Source organism: Kogia breviceps, chromosome 15 (assembly GCF_026419965.1).
Source record: "Kogia breviceps isolate mKogBre1 chromosome 15, mKogBre1 haplotype 1, whole genome shotgun sequence".
Taxonomy (NCBI): Eukaryota; Metazoa; Chordata; class Mammalia; order Artiodactyla; family Physeteridae; genus Kogia; species Kogia breviceps.
Window position 1 is genome coordinate 72,546,683 of NC_081324.1, and position 5,860 is coordinate 72,552,542.

At 48.0% G+C, this 5,860-nt stretch overlaps 1 non-coding gene across 1 annotated transcript; it reads right to left on the reverse strand.

Annotated features, from left to right (window-relative positions):
• Positions 1 to 3,582: 3,582 nt before the first annotated feature.
• Positions 3,583 to 3,655, reverse strand: TRNAR-CCU (transfer RNA arginine (anticodon CCU)). The gene has a single exon. It is a non-coding gene; the product is annotated as a tRNA-Arg (tRNA).
• Positions 3,656 to 5,860: the final 2,205 nt, after the last annotated feature.

Here is a 5,860-nt window from a genome sequence, read left to right on the forward strand (position 1 = left end):
AATTAAAAATTCAGTTCCTCAGTTGCACTAGCCACATTTCAATTGTTCAGTGCCTACATGTGGCTACCATATTGGGCAGTACAGATATAGGACATTTTCACCATTGCAGAAAGCTCTATGGACAGCACTGTGCTGGAGAGATCATTCGGGATTCTGGGTAGAAAATGTTTTCGGAGGAGGAGACCAGTGAAGATGGGGTGCCGGGAATCCAGTGAGAGATGCCGGTGGCCAGCGCCTGGCATGGTGTCAGAAACACCACAGGTGCTCAATAAAAGCCCACCGAAGGGATGAATGGGCTGGATGAGAGTGAGGTGACGGGGGTGGAGATGAGAGGATGATCTCAGGAGCCCGGCAGGGGGCTGAATTGATAGGTTGTGGTGACTGGTTCAAGAGCCAAGGATGGCACCTCGGTTCTGGCTTGGGCAGCTGAGTGGATGGAGGGGCTGTTGCCTAAGATGGGAACCTGGGAGGGAGGCAGGTGGGTGTGGGGGACGAGGACGAGCTCATGTCTGGGGTGCTGGTGCAGTGGCCACACGGAGATGTCCAGGAGGCCACTGGATATTTGGACCCGGAGGCTGGCAGTGAGGTGTGGGCTAGGCAGAGATCTGGGAATACATGGGCACACCTGAGAGAGGATGCAGATATAAGAAGGGGCCGGAGGAGGGCGCTGGAGATGCTGACATCGGAGAGGTAGCCAGAGGAGCAGCAGCAAAGCCACGGGTGAGCAGTGCCGAAAGGTCCGGGATCACCGGGCACCTGTCGGGGACCAGCAGGCCCTGGATGCAGCCAGGTTGCTGGTGACCTTGGAAAGAGAAGATTCGGGAGAATGGGAGGGAGAGAGAGAAGAGGACAGCGATAACTGGCCTGGCCGGCCGGAAGTGATGAAGTTGCTACAATTCTTGAGAAGCTTGTTGGTGAAAGAGTTAAGGCTGTTACTGAAGGCGATGCTGGGTGGGGGGAAAGGGAATTTTTTCCTCGAGATGGGAAAAAGCCTAACCTGGTCACAGGTTAAGGGGAAATGGGGGTGGGGTGCTAAAGACTGGGGGAAAGAGCAGGTGCAGTTAATTCAGTGAGGTCCAATAATTGGGGTTTGAAACCTGCTTGACCATCTACACCAGATCCAACAGTTGATCTGAACGTCCCAGCAAGGTGGCTGTGTCGTATTTATTCCCATTTCAGAGGTGAAGAAACTGAGGTCAAGGGGGTTCAGCAATCTGCCCCCGTCACTTTGGGCACCTTCTCCTAATTCCACAAGGGGTCCGTCTAGGCCGGCAGGGCCTGGTCTTGAGTCCAGCCCCTCTGGTTCTGACTCCGGGGTACGTCCCCCACTCTCCCTCCTTTGGGGCTAAACAAACCACAAAGTGATAAACAAGTACCACGATTCCCAAGTGGGAATAATTTAGCCAGAGAGAAGGAGCAAGGAATGCCACTCATTTAGTGCTGGTATTTCCGAACTTACAACACATATATCCTGTTGTCACTGCATTCCCGAATATGGTGTCCAGTGGCTGTATAATCCAACAGTATAATCCTGACGACCATTCACTGTGCTCTCATCGTGTGCCATACACTTTGTAAGGCGTTTCAATGCGATCTCGTTGCACCTCACAGCACCCATGAGAGGTAGGCTTTATTACTCTACCCTTTTAAAAGTGCTGCAGGGGAGGCACAGAGAGACAAAGTGACCTGCCCGAGACCACACAGCATGTCTTTGGCAGAGACAGAAATCAAAACGGGGTCTGTCTGCAGCCCAAACCTGTGCTCATTTGCCAAACTGCTTCATCTGTGTCCAGATTATAGCAGGAAGCCTTCTTTGTTTTCTCTGCCACCTCTGGTTTGCTGACTGAGGCAGAGGAAGAGTTGGCATCCAATTCTCTCACCCTATCAGCCTCTTCTTTAGGGATAAAATTGTCCCAGGCTCTGGGATAGGACTCAGTTTGATCTGCAGGGAGACTGCAGCAATCTGGCTGGAAGAAACCTGTATTTGCATCCACTAAAAAGCTTTTCGAGATCCAGGAGTGGTAGGGAAATAGGGACACATGGGGCCATAGATTTCTTCCAGAAATGGTCTCATTTTCTTTGCTATCCCTGGATAATTAATGTGTTGGGGGATCAAGAAAATGGCTGATCATTTTCCACTGAACCCGTGGAGGGGGAGGGAGCAGGGGATGAACGTCTGTTAGTAATTAACAGGAGAAGGAGCCTCCTATGGCCCTTCCTGCCCTGGATGCTGGAGAGGACCCTCAGTGTCTTAATTGGTGTAGGTGACAGAGAGGATTAGAGGAGTGAAGGAGACCTGACCCCTGACATCTAGCTGGGCAGTCTGCTACTTGGGATTAAACCCTATAGCTGGCTGCTAAACCTCTGTTTGGAATGATAGCCTGGTTAAGAGGGTGTTTCAGCCCCACAGGTACTCGGAAACCAAGGTGCCCAGCTTCAATTTTCTGGGGGTGTTGAGGAGAAAGAACCCAGCAGGATGGATTTATAAATGAAGAGCTCGCTTCCTTCCTGCTTCACTCAGTCCCACATTGGGACACCCTGAACCTCAGTTTTCTTCCCCCTTGACTCAGTCCCATGCCTGCTCACAGAAATAACCATTGCTCAAAGTGGGATGACGTCTTCCCAGTCTTCCTCTGGGCATCTGCACATATGTAATCATTGTTCTGTTGTGTGGCTGTGCTGAAGTCGACTCAGCCAATCTCATGGAGAAGGACACATAGGTTGTTTACAATTTCTTACTATTGTAAACAATGCTGTGATGAATATCTTCGTGCCTAAAGCATTTGTAGCACCTGCCGTCTTTCCTTAGACCTGGTTCTCAGAAATGGCAGCCTACCTCCAAGGGGGGGCCCCAGCGATCCACACCTCCTCATATTCACACCCTTAATGTCGCCTTCCATGCTGAATTTTGCTGGCCTGCGTGGACAGAAATAACAGTGTGTGACTTTCAAGGCTAAGTTATGAGAGGCATTGCAGCTTCTGTCTTGGTCTCTTGAATCTCTCAATCTGGGAAAGCCAACCTCCATGTCTGAGGACACTCAATCAGACCTGAGGAGGAACTGAGGCCTCCCACCAACAGCCCCACCTGCTTGTCAACCATGCAGGTGGACCAACTTGGAAATGGGAGTGGGGTCTCAGGCAAGCCTTCTGCTGACTGCAGCACTGGCTTTCATCTGACTGCAAGCTCATGAGAAGCCCTGAGCCAGAGCCACGCAGCAAGGCTGCTTCCAAATCCCCAGCCCACAAGATCTGATAAATGATTTTGCTGTTTTAAGCCAATATGTTATGGTTGATTTGCTTCACAGCAGTAGATAACTAATATACTAAACCAAAGACTAGAGCATTCTTTAGACTCATGATGCAGAATGCCATTTTTTTTCTTTCCTTCTTCTTATTTTTTAAAATTTTTATTGGGGTATAGCTACCATATACTTTATTTTCTTTAATTTAATGTATTTATTTAGGCTGCGCTGGGTCTTCGTTGTGGTGCACGGGCTTCTCTAGTTGCTGCGTGCGGGCTGTAGAGTGCATGGGCTCAGTAGTTGTGGCGCGCGTGCTTAGTTGCGGTATGTAGGATCTTAGTTCCCCGACCAGGGATCGAACCCGGGCCCCCCGCATAGGGAGCGGGGAGTCTTAACCACTGGACCACCAGGGAAGTCCCCATCTTTCCTTTTTATATTGCCAGATTGTCAGCACTTACTTTGACGTGTAATTGACCTGGTGGTCTAAAGTGACCTCTTGATAGGAGATCCTATCAGCTCTGGGCATGTGGAGTATATTTGGAAAGCCCTGTATGTGACCAACAGCCCTTTCCAGACTGTTCCCATGTGAAGATTGGTTTTTGATTTGTGGCCGTCAGCCCTTCCAGGGAGAGATGTCCACAGCTTGCTTCTGTGGCCAGCTAAACCCTCTAATAACCTGAGCCGGGCAGCAGAGAAACCCCAGTCTGTTGTCAGTGAATTGCTCCTTGCTTTCTCTGGATTCTCAAAAGCTTTTTAAGGAGTGGAAGCAAAAACATCTGGCTCGCAAAGGAATATTTCATCAGAGACCATGCAACCAGGATATGGGTTATCATGAGCAAGGCGGCTTCCATTTCTCTGGCACATGTGCTCAAAAGATTTCCCACGTGATGCACAGACCCGAGGAACCTGCCTGAGAGCTTGGAGAAATACCAAGCGCTCCATTCATTCAGTCGTTGGTATGCTCAGTAAATATTTATTTAGCATTTCAGACACTGTTGAGACAATTCAAAGGAGTGTAAGTTATAGTTTTTGTGCTTGAAGTTATTCACAGAGGCAGCAAATGGAGTAAAGAGTCCACAGTTGTTATAGTTTGTACTGGGTTCAAATCCCAGCTAGCCTGTCTACAAGCTTTGTGACTCAGGACAGGTTTCTGCACCTTTCTGAGCCTCCATTTCCTCTTCTGAAAGGAAAAGATAATAGTATTTATTTGCAATGGTTTGAGCATTAAATGAGATATGCCTATGAAACAGTACTGGACCTGGATCCTGGCATGAATTAACACGTACTGAGTTTATTACTGTTGGTAGTAAAAGGTCCCACAATGCCTCGAATGAGCCCACATCACAAAATACGACAGACTCATATACATATATATGTATGTATATTGAATTTTATTGAAGTATAGTTGATTTACAATGTTGTGTCGATTTCTTCTGTACAGCAAATTGATTCAGTTATGCATATATATATACATTCTTTTTCATATTCTTTTCCATTATGGTTTATCACAGGATATTGAATATAGTTCCCTGTGCTATAGAGTAGGACCTTGTTGTTTTAAATAGTTTGCATCTGCTAATCCCAAACTCCCAATCCATCCTTCCCCCACTCCCCTCTTTGGCAACCACGAGTCTGTACTCTATGTCTGTGAGTCTGTTTCTAACAGGTACTGAGTTTGTTACTGTTGGTAGTAAAAGGTCCTGCAGTGCCTCGAATGAGCCCACATCACAAAATAAGACAGACTCCTATTTGAATCCCAACTGTGTGCTGTGGGTCAAATGCCTGTACCACTCAGAGCCTCAGTTTTTGACCTGTGGACTAGGCATAATCAATGTACCTTGCTGGGTGGTGGTACAGATTAAATAAGGCAATGTCTGCATATGGACACTCAGCACACGGGAGACCGTAGTATATGGTACTATCTCTGTGAGGGAAGATGATCAGAAAAGCAAGTTATTGCAACGCAGTGTAATAAATGTTGTAACAAGGTCTTTCCCTTGGGTTTTCAAGGTTGGGTGTGGATTTCTGAGGAACCATCCTGCAATCCATCTGTGTAACTAGGAACTTAAAGAGCGAGTCCTCATTTGACTTTAGGGCGGGAACTCCGGCTGCAGAGGCAGGACCCTGGGTCCTGGAAGATGGTCCAGGCAGATGGTCCTGGAACTTCCAGTAATGACAGAGTTGTCATCAGAGTCTGTCAGGCTATAGGGTCCACGATTTGGCTCACCATCGACGTAGCTAAGTGAAATTCATCAGTGCAGTCACCTCTTTGAGCCTCATCACTGCTTCATCCGTAAAGTAGTGTTAAGGATGACAGCTGACATGCACTGAGTGCCAGCTACGTGCCGGACCTTGTTTTCAGTGCTTTATATTCATTAATGCGCTTAGCCTTCGTACCAGCCCCATGAAGCAGCTGCTGTTATCACACCCCCATTTTACAGATGGGGAAGGTGTGGCACAGGGAAGTTAGATCTCTCGCTAGTACAAGGCCTGGCCAGGATTTAAACCCAGGCAATCTGAGTCCTCAGCCAGTGCTCTTTTAACTCTGTAGCTTTAGATCCACATGACGGGGTTTAGGGAAGGATAAAATTAGACAACGCATAAAGAGAGCTGTACCC